The following is a 23996-nucleotide window of genomic DNA, read 5'->3' on the forward strand; positions in this document are numbered from 1 at the left end:
GGAAATTACATTCCTCCTGGTCTCATGGCGATCAAGCATACAGAGTTCATGAAGCTGACCCAGGGGAACAAGAGCCTGAATGAATACCTGCAAGCTTTCAACAACCTTGCAAGGTACGCTATCGAGTTTGTGGACACAGATGCCAAGAAGATTGCAAGCTTCAAGCGGGGACTTAGCCCCAAACTGATGAAGACCATGGGAAATTGCAAGTGCGCTCATTTTAATGAGTTTGTGAGTGACGCTTTATTGCAAGAGAACAACAATGCTGTGTATGCTGCTTCAAAAAGTCATAAGAGGGCCTATGAGGCGAGTGCCTCACAATCTAAGGCTCCCATCGCACAAAGGGCTCCATTCCATCCTCCAGCATCAGCCGCCAAGTTTCACCCACCGCAGAAGAAGAATCCCGCCAAGACTAGGTTTCACAAGGCATTTATAGTTGCTCTTCCCAAGGGCACGACCAATCAGGGTAGTTCTAGAGCTCCACCAAGCAACATGCCATGCTGGAACTGCAACAAGACAGGCCACTGGGCAAGGGAATGCCCTTACCCTAAGAAGAATAATTACCAGGGTGGCCGTCAGGGACAAGTGAACCATACTAATATTACTGAGATTCCTTCAGGAGAGGTAGTGACTGTCGGTAAGTTTCTGATTGACCAACACCCCGCAGTTGTACTATTTGATTCAGGTGCTTCGCACTCCTTCATTAGTCCATCATTTGCATCCAAGTTTATGCAGAAAACATATACTGTTGAGGGTGAGGGGTATTGTATTAGGGCTGCCAGTGGTATTATCCCAACCAAGCTGGTAGTTGGGGACGTACAATTTGAGATAGAGGGGTGAAGTTATCAGGTTGATCTGGTAGTTTTACCGGGGCTAGGTATCGATGTGATATTGGGAATGAATTGGATGAGCCGTCATGGAGTGCTTATTGATACATCAACTAGGGTAGTTATGCTCAGAGATCCTGGCAATCAGGAGGGTTTTCTAGTACAGTTACCTAGGGACATCAATCTTTCTTGCACAACCAATGCGGTGCAAGCAAAGTCTCTGGCAGATATCCCCATTGTGTGTGACTTTCTGGATGTTTTTCCTGATGATTTGCCTAGATTGCCCCCGGATTGAGAAGTAGAATTCAAGATAGAGTTGCTTCCTGGTACAGCTCCCATCTCTAGAAGGCCATATAGAATGCCTCCCAATGAACTAGCCGAACTTAAGACCCAGTTGAATGAACTGCTAAAGAAAGGCCTTATCCGCCCTAGTTCATCTCCATGGAGGTGCCCAGCTATCTTTGTGAATAAGAAGGATCAATCTCTACGCATGTGTGTAGATTATAGACCCTTGAATGCAGTTACAATCAAGAATAAGTACCCTCTACCACGCATAGATATCTTGTTTGATCAGTTATCTAAAGCAAAAGTCTTTTCCAAGATTGATTTGAGATCTGGGTATCATCAAATCAAAATTCGGCCTGAGGATGTCCCAAAAACTGCATTCTCTATAAGATATGGTCTGTATGAGTACCTTGTTATGTCTTTTGGATTGACTAATGCCCCCGCACATTTTATGTATCTGATGAATTCAGTGTTTATGCCCGAGTTGGACAAATTTGTGGTGGTATTTATAGATGATATCCTGGTCTATTCTGAGAATGAAGAAGATCATGTTGAACATTTATGGGTGGTTCTCACTAGGTTGCGGGAACACCAGCTGTATGCAAAGTTTAGCAAATGTGAATTCTGGCTTCATGAGGTACCTTTTCTTGGACACGTGTTGTCCGATGGTGGAATTATGGTTGATCCCACCAAGGTGCAAGAAGTATTGAACTAGAAGGCTCCCATCTCGGTGCACGAGGTTTGGAGTTTTCTAGGGTTGGCTGGCTATTATCGTCGCTTCATCCCGAATTTCTCTAAAATAGCCAAGCCTATGACTCGATTGCTGCAAAAAGACATGAAGTTTGTCTAGACTCCTGAGTGTGATGCGGCTTTCCATACCCTGTGAACTCTTCTAACATCGGCTCTGGTTTTGGCACAACTGGATATCGAGAAACCTTTTGATGTGTTCTGTGATGCATCATGTATTAGGTTAGGAGGTGTTCTTATGCAAGAGGGTAGAGTCATTGCTTATACCTCTCGCCAACTTCGAAAGCATGAAGTGAATTATCCAATGCATGACTTGGAACTCGCTACAGTTGTTCATGCTCTGAAGGCCTAGAGACATTATCTACTTAGCAATGTGTGCAACATCTACACTGATCATAAAAGTCTCAAGTACATCTTCACTCAACCAGAGTTAAATATGCGTCAGAGAAGATGGCTCGAGTTGATCAAGGATTATAACCTCCAAGTGCACTATCACCCTGGCAAGGCAAACGTCATCGCGGATGCCTTAAGCAGAAAGTCTCATTGCCACTCATTGATTGAGAGTGATGTCCATTTGTCAAAGCTCCTTCATCCTATAGTCCTGCACAACATCACTGTTAGTTGTACTCTATAGAGTCGAATTATTGAGCTACAGAAGACAGATGCAGGTGTGTTTCACATCAAGCACAAGATGAAAGAGCAAGAAACCAAACATTTTCGAGTAGATGAGGAAGGCGTATTATGGTTCAAGGATAGGTTGGTAGTTTCGAAGGATAGAGAGCTTAGAAATCAAATCATATCCGGAGCTCATTCCTCTAAACTATCTATTCATCCTAGTAGTAGTAAAATGTATCATGATTTAAAGCCTCAATTTTGGTGGACCAAAATGAAGAAAGAGATAGCCGCTTATGTGGCTAGGTGTGACACTTGTTGTCGGGTCAAGGCGGTACACATGAAAGCTGGATTACTTCAGCCACTCTCTATTCCAGGTTGGAAATGAGAAGAGATAAGTATGGATTTTATAGTTGGACTCCCTACTACTCAGAGGAATTTTAACTCAATTTGGGTAATTGTGGACCGACTGACCAAGTCGGCACATTTCATTCCGGTCTGCATAGATTTTTGTCCAACCGACTATGCGGAGTTGTACTTCAACCAGATAGTCCGACTTCATGGGAGCCCTCATACTATTGTCTCAAATAGAGGACCATAGTTCACTGCTTGCTTTTGGGAGCACTTACATGGATTATTAGGGACTAAGCTCGTAAGAAGTTCTGCCTATCATCCGCAAACCAATGGGCAAACTGAACGAGTGAATCAAATCTTAGAAGATATGTTGAGAGCATGTGTCATCTCGGCTAAGGGCTCATGGGAAAAATGGTTACCCCTAGCTGAATTCTCGTACAATAATAGTTATCAAGAGAGCATAAAGATGGCACCGTTTGAAGCTTTGTATGGCCGGAAGTGTAGAACACTGTTGAACTGGGTAGAAGCCGGTGAAAGGAGATATTACGGAATTGATTTTGTTCAAGAAGCCAAAGAACAAGTCTGTACTATCCAAACCCACATGGCCGCAGCTCAAGCTAGGCAGAAAAGTTATGCTGATCGACGTAGAAAACCTATTGAATTTGAGGTTGGAGACTTCGTTTATCTGAAGGTCTCACCTATGAAAAGTGTCCAACGCTTTGGGGTGAAGTGAAAGCTTGCGCCAAGATATGTTGGTCCATTTGAAATTATTGGACAAAGTGGTAAAGTGGCGTATAAGATTCAATTACCTCCTGAGATGAGTGCTATCTTCAATGTCTTTCATGTATCCCAATTGAAGAAATGTCTTCGCGTCCCTGAAGAGAGAGTTCCATTGGGGGATATCGAGTTAAAATCTGATTTGACCTTTGAAGAAAAGCCGGTTCGAGTGATTGACACTCGTGAGCGAGTGACTCAGAGTCGGGTGGTCAAATTCTACAAAGTCATGTGGAGTAATCAGGGTAGTGAACGCGATGCAACGTGGGAAAGGGAAGATTATTTGAGGAATGGTTATAAGGAATTCTATCAACAATGGTACGCTTTTCAAATCTCGGGACGAGATTTTTATAAGGGGGGAGGGCTGTAACACCCCAGGTGTTTGCCTTCCACATTTGCACTACATTTCATGAACATAAGCATCATGCATCCATTCGTGAACTTCTATCACATGAAACATGATTTCAAAACATTGCAACAAGTTGTATATTTCATGTGTGTTGTTTCTTTTATGAAATGTAAAGTGTGCAACACTTAAGTGCAACATGTGCCACTCACTTAGTGAAATGAGGTTAGTTAGTACTATGCAACACACTCATGAAACAAGTGAAACATGACTATGAAACAGTTGTAACATTTCATGTGTTTTCATTGTTTTAGTACATACCTTGCTTGATTATTGTGTGACCAATGTATGGTGTGGCTAAAAACTCTTTTAAGAAACTTAGTTACACCTAGAATGTCATTTGGGACATTGTTCATGTTGATCACTTTGACTAATTAGGTTCTCAAGTCATGGTTTGACCAAATTTGACCCCTGAACCCTTTGGTTTGACTGTTTAAAAAGTGTGGCTTAGGATGTTTGCATGTCTGAGCAACCTAAAACAAAGTTGTAGAAAATTTAATAAGGAACAAACTTTGTTTAGAAGGCAAGTCATGAAAAAGTGCACAACATGCTCCAAAAGGGCCACAAGTCAGTTTTGAGGGCTATTTGGAAACTCAGAAAATTTCTAAGTCAAAAACCAGTTTTCAGTTTCATTGGCTCGACTTTGGGGATGATTTTACTCATGATTCTTTGGGAATTAGGTCTTGGTCTTTTAATAAGAATTGTAGACTATACAAAGGGCTACAATTTTCATTTAGAAGGTTTTCGCTAATGACCAATGGATTAGGAGGATGAGGGCCATCAAGTAACGCTGTCAGGCTCGATATGGTTAACTGAATCAGCGTTTCAGTCAAGCTACAGTGATCTCCGTTTCAGAAAATGCCCGATGCGTGTGTGCTACGCGTCGCCGCTCACCTGAGCACGCTGGCCACGCGCCGTGGACGCCCTGGCATGGCCAGCCGCGTCTTGAGCACCCCGCGCGCCTGCCCAACGCACTCACCCGCTCCAGTTCGCATTTCTTCGCCTCCACCACGCGCTGCACCAAGCAAGCAGCCGCTCCGCCATTGCCGCTCCTGCTTCGCCGTCGCCTAGCTCATGCACCATCGCAAAAACGCGTCGGCCAGCTCGTCTGTAGCTCCGCCGTGTTCGCCTCTCCGTCCTCCACCGTTTAGCCGATCCATTCGAGCTTAGGTAAGGTCGCTATGACCGTTTCCACCACCGCCGCCATGGCTGAGCTTTGCCGGAGTTGGTGCTCACCGTGGCCAGCGCACCTCCGCACCATTCCTCCTTCCCTAGCCCTCGTCTTGTCTTCCCCATCTCATGTAGCAGCTCCTGTGAAGACATTACCGACCAAGCCGGTCCGGTCATGCCGGAACACGGCCGCGCACCCCCGTGCGCCACGACAGAGCCGCCGTGTGCCATGGCCGGCGTGCTTAGGGGCCGCTAGGGTCTAGGCTTAGGGGGTCAATCCACGCGGGGGAACTTGGGGAGCACGCCGGTGCCGTTGAATTCGCCGGAGGAGCCGCCGTCGGTGAGCTTCGCCGTGTGCCGCACCATCGTCGCTGCCTCCCCTGTCTTGTCTCGCTGACCGGTGGGTCCGGCTGACAGCCGGGTCCCACTCGTCAATGACTGCTTATTTCTAAGGATAGCTCAAAAATGCAGTTTTGAATGCTAATTTGATATTTTTGTATCTCCTGTTTTGTAAATCCAAATTAGATGGTTCCAATTTTGTTAGACTCACAGTTAGGTCTAGTATTTAAGAAAAATATGTATTGAACACATTATGTAGAAATTTTGGATGAATTAAATAGGAACTTGAAAAGTGTTTTTGAATGCATGCAAACTTGTTTAAATCATATCTTGAGTTTCTGTGATCCAAAAATTATGAAATTTTGTGGGTAAGCTAGTCTTGTATGGTAGAAGCCTTGGTTAAAATTTGAGAGTCAGTGCATGTGTAGTTGTTGAGTTATATATTTTCCTTTTATCATTGGTAGATACTTGGGTGAATTTTAGTAAATTATTTATGAATCCATTGACCATGAAATTTGTTGGAGAGTATCTTAGTACCCTAAGGATGCTAGGAAAAATATGAAATATGTTGCTTGACTCTTTTCACTAAGGTTTCCTAATTATGCCGTTTTAAGCCATTCTACCTTCCATTTTTGTGTAGGCTGTTGTACTTACTAAAATGGTGTGAAATTTTTATGGTAGTCTACTTAGGGCATGTAGTGTCTACTGTAATTTTTGTAGATTTAATGGTGTATTTTTCATATATGTTTACTATTTCCTCTAATTAATTAAATAAATTAAGAAAGGTATTAGAGGAAATGTTTTGGGAATGAACACCCTACTTTCTGGTGTTCTTGTAATATGTGTGACATGTGAGTAGATTTAGTTTTGTCCAATTATATGTTTACATCATGAGTACTAATTATTTCGTTTGCATTATGTCCCTCTGGACAGATCTGGGGACTGTAGAAAGCTCCCCATGATATTTTAGTTTTCTGTGAATGAGATGAATACAAGAGTTGTAGATAATTTAGGTAGCTAGCTCCTGTCAAAATTTGAGGGCATTTGGCCTAGTAGTTTAGAAACTACAGCTATTTAAAGTAGGTTCCAGTTTTGCTTACTCTCTGCCTTGTAAGGACATAGTTCTGTTGATTTATGAATTCAACTTGGTAAAGTGTTGAATCATGCTTTGAGATCTGAAAATGAATTGTAGACAATTTCATAAGCTTTCCAGATTGCCTTGTTGCATGTCATTTGGAATTATAAATCTCCAGTTATGGCTAGTTTACTATACCATTACATAGTCTCCATTTGGTTGAAATACAAATGCTTGAGTGTATGCTTGTGCAATGTTCTCGTTGATTGTTTAGGAGTTAGCCTAACTTGAGAATATGCTTAGGTGCAGGTGCTAGGTCATTAACTGAAGATGAGCAATTATACCTTAGGTTGTATAAACGTGGTAAGTGAAAGTGATTTGAATAGGGCTTAAGTTGGAATATGCAAACTACAGCGAACATGTGCATTCCCCGAGCATCCCCGACATTCGTTCATGTGCGTCCATGATATTTATCTTGCACATTCATGCAATAGGTGTGCTGGAGGGAGTGACGTTGCTGGAGTTTGAGAGAGCCAACCAGGAGGAGGAACCCGAGGTGCAGGAAGCCGACGAAGCAGTCGCCGCGGAGGAATTGCCCGAGTGCCCTGACCACCAGCCTTCCTCGTTCCTGAAAGGCAAGCCCCGGAGCATATTAAGCCTCCCATGTTTTCACAAATACATTGAGTATCTTTTATTGTTGATGATGCATTAAGTATAGGAATTGGTTGGAACCAATTGCTGCATTATATATCCTTCCTTGTCTAGATATCGCACTGGAATCCTATTTAAGTTCAGGTCGGGTTAAATGCTTAGCCATGCTTAGTGCGGTAGAAGTCAGGTGATTTCCTGTCACCTGCGAGCTTTAGGATGAGGTGGATCATGGTTGGCTATATTTGCTATCGTGGAAAAGAACCATGTGAATAATGAATTAATACCGGGCGGGGTCTTGTGTAGGTTTGAACATAGTGACTCCGTCTGTGTCGTTTAAGGACCGATACGCTGTACATCCTCATGTCATGTTGAACGTAGCCTAGCACTTAGCTGGCCGGATAAGTCATTCCAACCGCGAAGCCTAGTAGCTCAATTTAGGCCAGGAACGCGAGCAGTGGTGGCACTCTGGAGGCAGTAAGGATGTGCGGAGAGCCATTGGCATAAGTCTAAGGTGGGTTAGAGTCCTGAACAACCTTGGCAGAGTGGTTCTCTAAGAATGCCGATCTGTTCAGACCCGCGACTCCTGAATTGTACCAAAGGTGACTTGTTGCGACCCTGACGGGGGAAGCAGGGTTTGTGTTTAGGAATACTCCTCCAGCTGGATAGGAATCGATTCGAAGCGCCATCTCTCTCAGATAGTGAGAACTTGACTGAGCAGCGGCAACGTAGATTCAATTAATTTAACGATATGGTTAAATGGATGATGATGATAAGGTTGCCACAATGAATACCTGATATGGTTATTAATGTTTGCACCCTAATAAAATGATTGCTTAGTACAGGTGCTAATATAGATGATAGGTTAATGGCTAAAAAGTCACTGCTAGTTCAGGTTAAGAGTTGATCATACTACTTATGCTTTTCTGCAAAAAGAAAGTGTCAGCCAGCTCCATTACATTAAGCTATGCATAATCCTTGGTGTCATTTGTTTGGTTTTCGATGGGTAAGTCTAGCTGAGTACATTCCCGTACTCAGGGTTTATTCCCTCTTGTTGCAGATGACCTTCTATATCAGGGATTCTGCAAGTATTGTCTCCACCCAGCGGGTGATGAAGACTAGATCATGGGCATGATCTCTGTTCTCGTATCTGAATGCTTTTGCGGTCTGTGATCAGCAAACCAGTATGTGTATTTGAACTCGGTGTGTGAGTTAAACTATTTGCTTCCGCATGTTTACAAGACTTGTTTTGTAATAACAATGACTCTGTGATGATGTAACCTATTTGTGAACATATGCGAAATGTTGTAACGTATGATATGTTATGTAGAATTACTGTGATCTTGGTTGTATGCAAGTTGGTTTAAAATCCTTCGAGATTTCGGTTGACTACCGGGTTTATATGGGCTCAAGTTTGAGAATTTGATCGTTTCGGCGATTGTTTTTGTACTTGTGCTCTTATAAATTGGTCGGTTCTGTGACAGGCTGCATCAATCCGACCGACCTTTGGCTTGTCTGTAAGTACCGTCATGGCTTATACTTCTATTCATAAGGCTGCATCGGTTAAGTTCGACCTCCACTACGAGCTATAGCATAAGCTAGTTATCGATCCTTATCTAGTTCAAATACGGCTACATCGGTTAAGTTCGACCTCCACTGCTCGAATTAGATTAAGGTTAAGTTATCGGCTCTACCTAAGGGTGGCATCCTTCTGGTAGATTTATTAAGTTACCGATCTTGCTGATGTTCTTATTGTCATTAGTTTTCAGTAGTATCAACCTGCCCGATCAAGATCGATCTAGATCGGCCTCACATCCTTTTAATCCATCGTTTATTTTGGTACATTATGATAGTTCTTACTTTAAATGATGGGTTATGTTTCATCAGTCGTTCTGCTTCGATCTTGGTCATGCATAGTACGCAGTCAAGGCATGTCTGATCTTGAGAAGGTTTACCAGCTAGTTGAATCTGATCCATAGCTCGCTATTATGGATGTATCGATCTAGTTGACCCCCACTGTTAGTACTTTAGATCAAAGGATGCTAGCTGGTAGATTTGCTTTTGACCAGGCATGACCCTGGCTATTTGCTATGCCTGCATCGGCTAAATATCCTATCACCTGTACTTTAACGCCTATAGTGTGTCTCTATGATTTTGTTAAATGTGAATAGATTTGTTTACTTTAAAGGGTTGATTTGTTGTCTTTATCATGGCTGCCATCGATTCGGTCGAACCCCATTGTTAAAGATAATAGATTAGGTCTGATGAGTTCATAGACCTATCCATGTTAAACAGTCAATTGTTCACATGTCGTAGTCCCTTTTCTACCTGAATCGGCTATTTTAGCCGATTCGCTTGTGCTTTCACACATATAGCTTGTCTTTCAGAAAACCTATCAATGTATAGACGGTTTTATGGATTCTTCAGTTTTAGTTTGTTATTATCATCATAGCTACCATCGATCTGGTCGAACCTCACTATTGATGGTAACAGATTAGATTCAGAGCGTTTGTAGATCCACTTGTACTAGATAGTCAATTTGTTCGCATGTTATATCCTTTCTCGTTAGATTCATCAACTCAATGCTTTACACTGGTAATATTCACCTAGCTGATGATTTTATTTACATCTACGTGCATTGTACTTGTCATCATAAAATCAATCGCAACCCATGAGCTTTACAGTCCTTAATAGCCGATTTCTTCGTGAATTGGCTATTTAGTCGATTTTCCTGTCTGGCTGCTCTCGAAGCGGCACACTTGGAACTGTCTGGGCAAAACCGGCATGTTCCACCTTAAATTACTGATAAACTTTCTCTCCTTGTCAATTACAGGTCAAATTGTGATGAGGACATCACTTCTTCAGAGGTACCCGCTGATCCTACAACCGTCATGCAAGGTCCAATGACCCGGGCTCGAAAGCGACAACTCAATTTAGAGGTGAGCTCGTTCTTAAGCGATACTTTTCATACTTTTGAGAATAGACTACTACCTAATGATGTTATCTTACTTAGGAACATTGGAGAGGGTCATGAAGGACTTAGAGGAAGTGGTGGAGGTGATGATGACCAGCAAGGACGTCCAACACAAGCCGGAGGCCCAGTCCAACAAGAATTCGAGTCTGCCTTGGCCTCTAGGACCAGTCTGTCTTAAACTGGTCGCCCAAGACATATTCGGACTCTGTTTTCAATGATCCACATATGGATGAAAAGATAATTTGATAAGGAAGCCAATCCAAGTGGTTTCATGTCAAAATTTGTTCAGAATCATCAGAAATCATCGAAACAAGTCAGCATCCAGAATCTACCAGGGTGCTGTGACACCGTCTTTTGGTCCGTTGGACCATGTATCGAGTTTGGGCCCATTAGGGGCACGTCCAGGGGTCTTGCACGACCCTAGAGTCTTCATGAACAGCCGCCGCCCCTCCATTAGGGTTTGGGTTTTGCTTAGATTATTCTGTCAATAACAGTTTCGCCGTTCATCGGTTTGTGAGACCCCAACTCGTGAGATTAATTATTCATCTGTAATTTGGTTGCTTTCTTTCTTGTTCTTGCTTGTGTTCTTTGTTGTGCAGGCAGGGATTAGCCTTCTTGGCGAGGTCAACTTGGTCTATGACTTGGTTGATAACCAGAGGAGCTATGGTGCTAAGATTGCAGGGTTCGATCTTTCGATCTGAAGCCGGATCGGTGTGTCATTCTCTGTCACAACGATAGTTACCATCACTTGACGGAAGATCGGGATCCCCATCTCCATTAAGTGGTAATCAGAGCTAAGGTATACCGTCAGGTTCACTTTTATTCCCTAGTTTTGAGTGTTTCGCATTCGTCCCATAGTCCAGTGCCATACTCGTTTTTCCTGTCCTAGAACCTTCCGCGCCATAGCCTTTGCATATTTCAGTTTCAGAGTCCGTCGTGTTGAGTTTGTGTCCTGGTCGAGGTCTTGTTGCCGGTTAGGTTGTGTTAGAGTCCAGTTCGTGTGTTTTCCCCATCGTTTCCATCAAATCTTTGCTTCCGTGACCAATTTTGCGCACATTATTCCCGTTTTGTCCTCTAATTCGGAGCCAATTCTTAAAACAGGTCTATTTTTCGCATACGAACTCCGTTTTCGACGTTCCATATATGCAAATTGATCAGAAAAAAATTTCGGATCCATCCATCCCTGACTTGTCAGGGTTCAGAAATTTTAGATTGGTCAAAAAGTGGTCACAAGATCCTCGTTTCGTAGTCATAAGGTTTTTGTCGATTTTGATCCAGTTTTCTAAAAATTCCACATGCCACATCTTACACTTGGGCCTTGTTTAGATTGCAAGTTTTTTCACTCTCTCTCCATCACATCAAATCTTTGGACACATGCATGGAGTATTAAATGTAGATAAAAAAAATAACTAATTACATAGTTTGATTGTAAATTACGAGATGAATCTTTTGAGCCTAGTTAGGCCATGATTGGACAATAATTGTCAAATACAAACGAAAGTGCTACAGTGCCAAATACTGATTCCTAACCCCAATCTAAATAAGGCCTTGTTTGAGCTCATATTTTCTGTGGTTACTTCTTTTGTGCTCCTAAGTAAAGGAAAAATATCAAAAAAATAAAATAAAAAGTCAAAATTTCCCAAAAAACAACGACAGCCCAAAAAATAGAAAAAAGAGGGGCAAAAGAGGAACAATATTTAGAGGAGCACATAGAGAAGACCAAAGTGAGCTGTGTTAGTGTGTGTTGTCTGGTTCCTTGTTTGTGTTGCTGTCTCCATCCACCGTACTTGTTTTTCTCACACCTATCACCTTGCTATCCACCATACTTTTGTCACACACCTGGTACTTGCAACACTTTAGACCAGCAACGAGAACAAGTACTTTGGACTATAATTCAGCATTACTTTCTGTTACTGACTTGTGTGCTAGATATACATATTACTCTTTGTGTGCCTTCCAAGCTTCACAAACTCTTCAGATCAGTACAGACAAAGGGCCTTGCAATCTCGGTACCACTGCCTCACAGGTATCACGAACCAGCCATCGGTTGTACCGCCCACTGCTTGTGTTGGTAAGAACTTTGTAAGAGCTTGGTAAGATGCTTCCACTTGCTGTGAAAAGTGACACCACTACAACCACGTAGTCATTTGTTAGGGATAACTTTCACTGTTTGTTCCTGTTTTTGTGTTTTCAATGGCAGGAGATGAACAGACTAGAGATAACAATCCTAAGGGTTTCAATGAGTGTGTTAGTCAAGAGCAACTACAAGCTATTGTAGAGGATGCCCAAAAAAGGATGAATGAGGTCAGGAAGGCCGTCACTGATGCACTCATTGAACTCAACATTGGCAATAGCATGGAGAGATTGGACAAGCAAATTTCCACGCTAACCGACAAGGTTACTGAGTTGAAAACCTTTGTGGCGGTCAACAACAATGATGTCTCCGGCAGCAACACCGATGGTCTCTTGCAAGAAGACATGGTGCATGATGCTGCTGGAAACATGGATCGAGCAGCTTTCCGACAAGAGAGATTACGACAATGTCATCACCGCAACACGATAGGTATGGGTGGTGGTCACCACCACCGTCAAGGTAATAATCACCGTGTGCCCGATGATCCTTATGCTAAAATTAAGTTCACAATACCATCTTTTTCGGGTCATTATGATGCTAAGGGATATCTTGATTGGGAGATGATGGTAGAACAAAAGTTTAGTGCCCACCTTGTACCTGAGCAGCATAAAGTTAGACAAGCTACTAGTGAGTTTAAGGATTTTGCTATTATTTGGTGGAATGGGCTAGCTACACAAAATGCTTTACCTGGTACGTGGGAAGAACTTAAGGTAGCTATGCATGATCATTTTGTTCCTCCTTCTTATCATAGAGACTTGCGTAAGGAATTGATGCGTTTAGAACAAGGAGATAAATCTATATAGGATTACTATGGTGAGCTCCAAAAGGGATTGATGCGCTATAGTGTTGTGGAGGGAAACGAAGATGCCATTTGTCGTTTTTATTCGGGTTTGAGGCATGAGATTTAGGACATTGTTGATTATAAAGAATTTAACACTGACAACCAGTTGTTTCAGTTTGCTATGCTTGCAGAAAAGGAATTGCAGGGGCATGAACAGCAGGGCAAGAGCAAGGTCAGCACCAGCACATACACACCACGCTCGGCACCATCTTCAGGAATGACCAAGCCAACCACTTTTCAGACGCCTCCACCAGCGAGCAAGCGACCAATAACCTCTAGGGTTTCCGCTATACCTAAGGCACCTCCCGCAAGACCTTCAGATTTAGATAAAAATTCTTTGCAGGTGCCTACCAAGAGTTCCTCATCTGTTGCATCGACGGGACACACTTCGGGTATTTAGCGCCACCGCTGCCATGGCATTGGCCATGTGTAGAAGGACTACCCAAGTCAGCGGGCATATATTGCTACAGAAGATGGTTACATCAGCACCTCTGACATTGAGGATGAAGAAGACCAATATGCAGATGAGGAGGACGGTGAAGTCCTTGGTGACGAGGCCACAACATCCTATAGGAGCATCATTGTACATCGGGTGCTCAGCTCACAAGCCCAGCAACCTGAGAAGCTACAACGCCATAACTTGTTCTAGATTTTCTTCATCATCAGCGACCGTCGAGCACGTGTCAATATTGATGGAGGTAGCTGCAACAATTTGGTGAGTTCTAATTTGGTCAAGAAGCTTGGCTTGACCACACGCCCACACCCACGTCCATACCATATTCAGTGGCTAAATGATTCTGGTAAAGCAAAGGTAACACAAACTTGCAGAGTTTCATTTTCCATTAGTTCTTATGCTGATTCTGTTGATTGTGTTGTGGTACCTATGCAAGCTTGTTCACTTTTATTGGGTCATCCTTGGGAACATGATAATGATGCTACACACCATGGTAGAAGCAATAAATACACTTTTGTGCATAAAGGAAAGAAAATTACTTTGGTACCTTTGCCCCCTACTCAAATTGTATAAGCTGATAGAGAACGCGCTGCTAGTTTGAATGATGTTCAATCTGAAAATCAGCAAGTTGCTAATTTGGTTTTCCCACCTAAAAAGGATAAGTCTACATCTATTTCTAAGGCTGAGGGGATTAAATTGAAGGGTGGTGTTATGCTTGCAACAAAATGTGACTTTGCTGAAATTTCTGATGATGATATTTGCTATGCTTTGGTATGCAAACGAGCTATGTTTTTGCTTGATGATATTGTTGGCTTGGTACCTCCTGCTGTCACTAACCTTTTGTAGGAGTATGAGGACATTTTTCCAGCTGAGATACCCTCGGGGCTGCCACCTATGAGAGGGATAGAGCATCAAATCAATTTGATTCCGGGAGCGACCTTGCCCAACTGAGCTGCCTATCGAACCAATCCTAAGGAGACTAAGGAAATTCAGCGGCAAGTCCAAGATCTTTTGGACCATGGGTATGTATGTGAAAGCCTTAGTCCTTATGCTGTTCATGTACTTTTAGTTCCTAAGAAAGATGGAACTTGGCGTATGTGTGTTGATTGTAGAGCCATCAATAATATTACTATTCGGTATCATCATCCTATTCCTAGGCTAGACGACAAGCTTGATGAGTTGTGTGGTTCTATAATTTTCACTAAGATTGACTTGCGAAGTGGCTACCACCAGATTAGAATGAAACTTGGAGATGAATGGAAAACTACATTTAAAACCAAATTCGGGTTGTATGAGTGGTTAGTTATGCCTTTTGGTTTGACAAATGCACCTAGCACTTTCATGCGCTTAATGAATGAGGTTTTAAGAGTTTTTATTGGTCATTTTGTGGTAGTTTACTTTGATGATATATTGATTTACAGCAAGTCTTTTGATGAACACATGGATCACTTACGTGCTGTTTTTAATGCTTTACGTGATGCACGTTTATTTGGTAACCTTGAGAAGTGCATCTTTTGCACGGATCGAGTTTCTTTTCTTGGCTATGTTGTAACTCCACAGGGAATTGAGGTGGATGAGATGAAAATTGAAGCCATAAAGAGCTGGCCGGTTCCCCAAACCGTCACATAGGTGAGGAGTTTTCTTGGTCTTGTAGGATTCTACCGCTGCTTCATCTAAGATTTCAGCACCATTGCTACCCCATTGCATGAGTTGACGAAGAAAGGAGTGGTGTTTCATTGGGGAGAGGCACAAGAGGAGTCCTTTGACACTTTGAAGGACAAGCTTACACATGCACCATTGCTGCAACTTCCAAATTTTGGTAAGACTTTTGAGCTAGAATGTGATGCTAGTGGAGTTGGCATTGGTGGTGTTTTGATGCAAGATGGTAAACCAGTTGCTTACTTTAGTAAAAAATTGCATGGTCCTGTTCTTAATTATTCCATGTATGATAAAGAATTGTATGCACTTGTTCGTTCTTTAGAGACATGGTGTCATTATTTGTGGCCTAAAGAATTTGTTATTCATTCTGATCATGAATCGCTTAAGTATCTTTGCTCTCAAAATAATCTGAATCATAGGCATGCTAAATGGGTTGAATTTATTGAATCTTTTCCTTATATTATCAAACATAAGAAAGGGAAGGATAATGTGATTGCTGATGCTTTGTCTAGAAGATATACATTGCTGTCCCAACTTGATTGCTGGATTTTTGGTCTTCAATCCATTAAAGAACAATATGCGCTTAATCCTGATTTTAAGGATGTGTTGCTTAATTGTAGAGAGGGATGCACATGGAATAAGTTTATGATCAGTGATGGGTTTTTGTTTAGAGCTAACCGCCTATGCATTCCAGTTGGTTCTATTCATCTTTTGTTGTTGTAGGAGGCACATGGAGGCGGATTGATGGGACATTTTGGTGCCAAGAAGATGGAGGAGGTGCTGTCCACACACTTCTTTTGGCCAAGGATGAGGCGAGATGTAGAGCGGTACATGGCTCGGTGTGCCACATGTTAAAAAGCTAAGTCACGGTTGAACCCACATGGTTTGTATATGTCTCTTCTTATTCCTTCTACTCCTTGGGTAGATATATCTATGGATTTTGTGTTGGGATTGCCAAGGACTAAGAGGGGGAGGGATAGTATTTTTGTGGTGGTTGATCGTTTTTCTAAGATGACACATTTTATTCCTTGTCATAAGAGCGACGATGCTGTTCATATTGCTGACCTTTTCTTTCAAGAAATCGTTCGCTTGCATGGTATGCCTTCTACTATTGTTTCAGATCGCAATGCAAAATTCTTGAGTCATTTTTGGCGCACGTTGTGGAATAAATTGGGGACCAAGCTACTATTTTCTACAACATGTCATCCCCAAACCGATGGGCAAACTGAGGTTGTGAATCGAACATTGTCCACCATGTTGAGAGCCATTTTGAAGTGCAATTTGAAGATGTGGGAAGAGTGTTTGCCGCATGTAGAGTTTGCATAAAACAGGGCAGAACATTCCACCACCAAGGTAAGTCCTTTTCAGGTAGTGTATGGTTTTAACCCCCGTGCTCCTAGTGATCTTTTACCTTTACCTACCACTGAGATAATACATAGTGATGCTAGAGAGCGTGCTGATTTTATTCGTAAGTTGCACGAAACAACTAAAGCAAATATTGAAAGAATGAATGAAAAGTATAGAATTGCTGGAAGTAAAGGTAGAAAAGAGATTAAACTTGAACTGGGTGATTTGGTTTGGTTACATTTGAGAAAAGATATATTTCCTGAGCTGCGTAAGTCTAAATTAATGCCAAGAGCAGCTGGTCCTTATAAGATCATTGAGAAAATAAATAATAATGCCTACAAACTTGAATTGCCACCCGAGTTTGGGGTTAGTCCCACCTTTAACATTGCAGATTTGAAACCTTATTTGGGAGAAGAAGATGAGCTTGAGTCGAGGACAACTCTAATTCAAGAGGGGGAGGATGATGAGAACAACACTTCTTCAGAGGTACCTGCTGATCCTACAACCGTCATGCAAGGTCCAATGACCCGGGCTCAAAAGCGACAACTCAATTTAGAGGTGAGCTTGTTCTTAAGCGATACTTTTCATACTTTTGAGAATAGACTACTACCTAATGATGTTATCTTGCTTAGGAACAGTGGAGAGGGTCATGAAGGACTTAGAGGAAGTGGTGGAGGTGATGATGACTAGCAAGGACGTCCAACACAAGCCAGAGGCCTAGTCCAACAAGAATTCAAATCTGCCTCGACCTCTAGGACCAGTCTGCCTTAAACTGGTTGCCCAGGACGCATCTGGACTCCGTTTTCAATGATCCACATATGGATGGAAAGATAATTTGATAAGGAAGCCAATCCAAGTGGTTTCACATCAAAAGCTGTTCGGAATCAATGGGAATAGTAGAAATAAGTTAGCATCCAGAATCTGCCAGGGTGCTACGACACCATCTTTGGGTCCGTTGGACCATGTATCGAGTTTGGGCCCATTAGGGGCGCGTCCAAGGGTCTTGCATGACCCTAGAGTCTTCATAAACAGCTGCCACCCCTCCATTAGGGTTCAGGTTTTGCTTAGATTATTCTGTCAATAACAGTTTTGCCGTTCATCAGTTTGTGAGACCCCAACTCGTGAGATTAATCATTCATCTGCAATTTGGTTGCTTTCTTTCTTGTTCTTGCTTGTGTTCTTCGTTGCGCAGGCAGGGATTAGCCTTCTTGGCAAGGTCAACCTAGTTCGTGACTTGGTTGATAACCAGAGGAGCTGTGGTGCTAAGATTGCAGGGTTCGATCTTTCGATCTGAAGCCAGATCGGTGTGTCATTCTCCGCCACAATGATAGTTACCATCACCTGATGGAAGATTGGGATCCCCGTCTCCATTAAATTGACTAGCATGCCTTTGGAAATTCATAGGGTCGACTGGTGCTGCGTTGAAGCCAAATGGATCTACAGCCTTGCTCCATCAAGCAGATCCTTCTGGCTTGCTATGTGCCAGGCGCATTGTCATGTTTTTGCGTCGACACTACTAAAGAGGTCGATGCATGTCTAAGAGTATATCCACCCGGTGAACATTCTCCATGCCCGACCCCCTCTCACATTGAGACTTAAAAGCCAGGTATATAGAAACAAACTCTCAGTAAAACTGGTCAGACTGCGAGAAACCTACATCTCGGCGGCTACGGCGTCTTTGATCACCAGTGTGATTAGAATTTGTTCCCCCATGCCCCGAGCTCTATGGTCTTAACGGTGGAAAGGGTCAGTGCGCACTGACCTTTTTATACGAAAGGGGGAGAATGGCTAAAAACTATGTGGCCATAACGAAATCTAAAGAGCTTATCCATTTATTATGAGTTCATCGCCTAGCTTATCTACCTAACTAAATTCTTGCTCAGGATGTTCTCATCCTCTATCTTCGTAGGGCCATACAAGTGACTGGTTGGCTTAGCTGCTGCTGAGGGATGGGTAGGGAGCAACAGGATGCCCCACATGGGTTATGCTGACCCTATCACGGACGACGGGCCCAGATTCCACTTGAACATATCTGGTAAGAAACTCCCTGAATCCATCATTCATGCCAACGAGGTACGTCCTGTGCTAGAGGGCCACCCAAATCAATCGAACGATTCGGGCCGCTACCGAGAGATGGGTCACCTTTACTTTATGCGCATTAATTTCACTATTGAGCCCCCGACCCTAGCAATGGAAATGGGTTAGATTTTGCTCAGGGGCTGGCAAGGGTGTCTATTCGGTAGACATTCTCGATGCCCAACCCCTTTTGTCACGCTGAAACCTAAAGGCAAGCTGTGTGGAAACAAACTCTGAGTAAAACTGGTAGGACCACTAGAAACCTATGCCCTAGCAGCTATGGCATTTCTGCTCACCAGCGTGATCAGAGTTTCTATCCCCGCACCCCGAGCTTTAGCCTCCACCTTCTTGGGAAAGGTTTGGAGGGGCCCACCTATGGAACCTCCATCGAGGAGAGGCCAGCAAGTCACCCAATGTTGATCGATGGCTCCGGCCACTGCCGAGAGATGAGTAGGGAGCAGCAGGATGTCCCATGTAGGTCACGCCAACTCTATCAAGAACGACGGACCCAGACCCCATGCGGACATACCTGGTAAGAGCTCCCCGAACCCATCACTCGAGCCATCGAGGTAACTTTACCGACCCCCACTTTTCTTTTCCATTGCATGATCATCCATTCATCCATTCTCATCCATGCATTCATACTTTCATTCATTCATTCATTCATCCATTCATCCATACATTCATCCAACACATCCAAGCATTGCATATGCAATTGCTGCATCACAACAATTTGCATCGTGTCACGAATCGGTAGTCGTCTCATTCCACATGAGTGGCGATCGACCAAGGTTCAAAGGCTGGCCCGCGAAGGGTTCAAGGCCACCTCACGTCAAATAGAGCCAAGGGAGAAAACTGAGATGAGCCCTAGTGGCCTTGCCCAACCCCGCTCAGAAGCGGACAAGGTCATCTCGACCTTTCTCATTTGATCCTAACCTCGAGCCAAGCCCATAGAATCCCCATCGAGGGGAGGCCAGTGGTGTACCTAAGTCGCTCTCCTAAGTGACATGGGCATCTGTTGGGAGGCAGGTTAAGGAGTAGTGGAATGCCACATGAGGGCTATACTGACCCCATCAGCGGATGACGGACCTAGATTCCACTCGAACATGCCTATTAGCGAGCTCACCGAGCGTGACACTTGAGCCATTGAGGCAAGTGTCGTTAGCTCAGCTCCTCTAGTTGTAGAAATTGAGGATAGGGTGACGCATGAAATTCAACCGACCCTATAGAGCCCCATGGGGCTTAGGGGCTCAAGCCGCCTGACCCTAAATTAGGAGTCCAACTGATCGAGGTTTGAAGGCTGGCCCATGAAGGGCCAGAGGCCGCCTCACGTCGAAACAGAGCTAGGGGAGAAAATGCAGATGAGCCCAAGTGGCCTTCGCCCGACCTGCTTAGAAGCAGATAAGGTTGTCTCAACCTTTTTGTTCGATCCTAACCTCGAGCTGATCCCACAGAATCCCCATCAGGGGAGGTCATCGGGCCACCTGAGTCGCCCTCTAGAATGGCTCAGGCATCTACCGGGAGGTGTGTTAAGGAGCAGTGGAGTGCCACATGAGGGCTATACCAACCCTATCACAAATGATGGACCTAGATTCCACTTGAACATGCCCATTAGCGAGCTCACCGAGCACATCACTTGAGCCATCGAGGCAAGTGACGTTAGCTCAACCCCCTCGATTGTGGAAACTATAGACGAGGCAACGATCACAGAGATGAGCCGACCCTCGATCGCACCCCTACTACGCATGGGGGCTCAAGGAAAGTTAGACTCACAAGGAGACCAAACACACGGTCGCAGAACAATGGCTTAGAACCTAGGGAGGGGGTATGAGCGAAAACAAGAGACATTATCTCTTACTAATTTCACTATCCTCTCCTTGATCTTTTAGTGACACTCAACCCCAACAACGGTAAGGGGTCAAATCTCACTTGGGGGATAACAAGGGTATAAATCCACCCTTTCTAAAATAGTCGCCATGCCTGACCTCTTCCTCACGTTGAACCTAGTGGCAAGGTCTACGGAAATGAATGACTGAGCAAGGCTGGTTGGACTGCAAGAAACCTATGCCCTAGTAGCTACGACACTCTTGCTTACTAGCATGATCAGAGTTTCCCTCCTACACCTTGGGCCCTACAGTCTTAACAAATGGAAGGGTCAGAACACATGAACCCCTTTTCACACATAAAAAGGGAGGAAAAACAAATTCGATCAAACAAAACAAATGATAAGTTTGTTCGGATAGTACAGAGGGGTCAGAGCTTGTCCGCTTGTTACATGAATGATTGCCTGACCTATCTGCCTAACTAACCCCTCCGAGGGAGAACTATGCTCTCTATTCTGTTTGCCAGGTCCTGTGAAAGGGGAGTCACCACCGTCGCCATCTCTAGCTCTTGGGCTTCATAGCTAGGTGCGAAGCCATGGCTCATCGTCTTCAGGTCGATGCTATCCCCATAATGAGAACAAGCAATCACAAAGGATTGATTAATCCCAGTGTGAAGGGCATTCCTCTCGAGCTGGTTCACCCAAGCTATGATCTCAACGGCAAGGGCCATGAGCGAGCTAGTCCCCTCCGACCACACCACCTCAAGGTCATCGCAGACCACTCCGAGGGCGGCACTCAGGATACCGAGCTCGTTACTCTCTACCTAAAGATTCCTCCTTGCCTCGGTGAGGTCCACGGCCAGCCCAACAGAGACGCTCTCGGCCTCCAGCTTTTGGATCATCGCAACTCTAAGCTTGGCCTAGAGGGAGCCAACCTTCTGCTGTGCGTCATCATGCTCTTAGCAGGCCTGGTCATGCTCTTAGAGGGCCTAATCATGCTCCTCATGAGCCACGCCATGCTCTAAGCAAAGCCTCTCCATGGTTTGGAGAAGCTCATCCCGCTCCTTGTATAGCCGGGCAGCCATCGCGGCATCTAGACTTGCCCTCTTCTCTAGGGCCATGAGCTTCTCCTCGGCTCCTAGCTTTAGCTCCCTTCCCTTCTCAACCTCGGCCAGAAGGTCGAGGATCCTCTGGTGGGTCTTGGTGTCCTTTTGGAGCAGCTCATCCCACTCCTTCCTAACCTTGGTGGCCTCCTCATCGTCCCTCTGCGATCTCACCGACAGGGCCTCGAACGCCCTCTTAGCCTCGTCAGCATGTCGACGGGCCTTGGCCACCCGCAACCAAAGACTATTCACCTCCTTGGTGAGGGGAGTTAGCTTAGCCAACCTCTGGTAGGTGGCAACAAGCTGAGCAGTCATCTCCCCACGTAGCCACACCTCCTTGACAAGGTGGTCCTAGGTTCCCTTCTGCTCATGAAGGAACCAAGACTTCCCCCGGCTATGAGCGATAAGGGACTGAAAGGAGATGATTGTTAGAATACAAAAAATATATAGAGAAAGAAAAGGGCAAGAAGCAGGGTCAAGCAAATACCCAGCTAGAGGGAATGACAACATCGCATAAGGCACCTTAGGCGTGGTCTGGGGCTTCAAGCACGAACGCGATCCCCACGTCAAGGTTCTCCCGCTCCATGCTCTCTGCGGCATCGTCGAGAGTGAAGAGCATCGATGTTGGATCCTCTGGACTCACCCACTGGAGTAGGGGCTTGCTCCATGTAGGTGAGTCGCTACCCACTGACATCAAGGCTAGGGATGGCTCCCCGTCGGCTCTGATCACCATCGACCCTCCTCATCATGATGTCCCTACCAAGACACTCCCTCCAGCGATGGAAAGGGTTAGCGGTATGGATGCTGACTCCTCTCCTAGCACCATGACCTTCGGGGACCCATTAGCCATGTCCCCCTTTGTCCAGCCCATGCTAGACACCATCACCTGGGCCACCAATGGCGTGGGTCGTGCCGATTCCTCAGGCGCTGCCACGATAGCGCTCAGCTGTGACCCGCCTATCACAGCTGCCGCCACCTCTACCTATGTTAGTAGTGTCCTGACTAGCTACATCACACCCACCATAGTTGGCGCCACGAGCGTGATTGGCAGCCTCGTTTGCCATGTTGTCGGCAATGGTATTGCCGCCATCGCTGGCTATTCTGCGACCTCCGAATGTATCCCTTGAGCCCCCATGTCCACCCATCCTACCAAGGGAACAGGCACCACCGTGGGCGGTGGCTGACCGGTCAGCGATGCAGTCACACTAGCGTCGCTCCTATCCAAAATAGGCACGACATCAGCCGATGGATGCCGCCTTGCTTGAAGGGCAATGCTCTTCTTTGGCACCAACGCCAAAGGATTACGCTGCGTCCTAACACTGCAAGAGATGAAAAGCATAAGTCACGATGAAATCTGACCAAAATAGAGGAGCTGATGACTCACCTCAGTGCTGTTGAGTGGCAGATATGTTTGGGGGGCGAACACCCTGACCACTGCTCCGCCTCATCAGGGCGAGGCTATTTTGAGCTCACCCCTTGCTCCTGGGCAGAGGGGCTCGCTCCCCTTGGATCTTGGGGTATGATGGTGAAGCCACCCACCTCCGCTAGCACCTCGAGCATGGCAGTAGAACCACCCAACCCTATTGGCTCTTGGGGCAGGCCAATGTTATGGCCTGTCTCCACCAGCTCCCTAGATGCGCCCTCCCCTTCGTGGAACGGGAAAGGTCCCGATTCCTATAAGGATGAACCTATACCTATCAGCACATCCTTGTTCTCCAGGTTGTCCCACTCGATGTCATTGACTACCTCATCGTCGTCTCCACATCATTATCACCATCGCTATCGATGTCCTCCCTTTGCTCCCGTGCCTATAGCTTCCACCGCTTCTTCTTCCTCTTGTCCTCCTTCGCTTTCCTCAGCCACTCACCCTCGACGCAATTCGCTGCCCTCACGGACAAATCCCTCGGCAATGGCATCGGGTGATCCATGAAGATGAGGTCCCTTGGCTAGTCCTTTATCTCTCAAAGTTAGTATCAAGGGGTCAGGAAATCAATTGAAGAGGAGGTATGAGGAGGGGAAACTTACGAAGACGACATGACCTGGTTCTAGCTGCATCATAGGATGTCCCGGCACTAGGTAGATGAAGTCAAGGGGGGCACCCATGTCATCCCGTGAAGTCTCCATTGCCTCCTTAATGCGTTGCGAGACCTCGAACTAGGGGAGCGCTCCCTCGGCAAGCGTCGTTCCATCGAACGATGCCTCGGGCACCATCACGTATAGTGGGAGCACATGCATCATCAACGACGCCACCCTCCTTGTGTGGTAGGCCCTAATGATGCTTGACCCCTTTAGGCCGCTCTCCTTCAGGATATGGATGGCGGTGATGTGGTCCCAGATCATCTTCTTGTC

Source organism: Miscanthus floridulus, chromosome 1 (genome assembly GCF_019320115.1).
Source record: "Miscanthus floridulus cultivar M001 chromosome 1, ASM1932011v1, whole genome shotgun sequence".
Lineage (NCBI taxonomy): Eukaryota > Viridiplantae > Streptophyta > Magnoliopsida > Poales > Poaceae > Miscanthus > Miscanthus floridulus.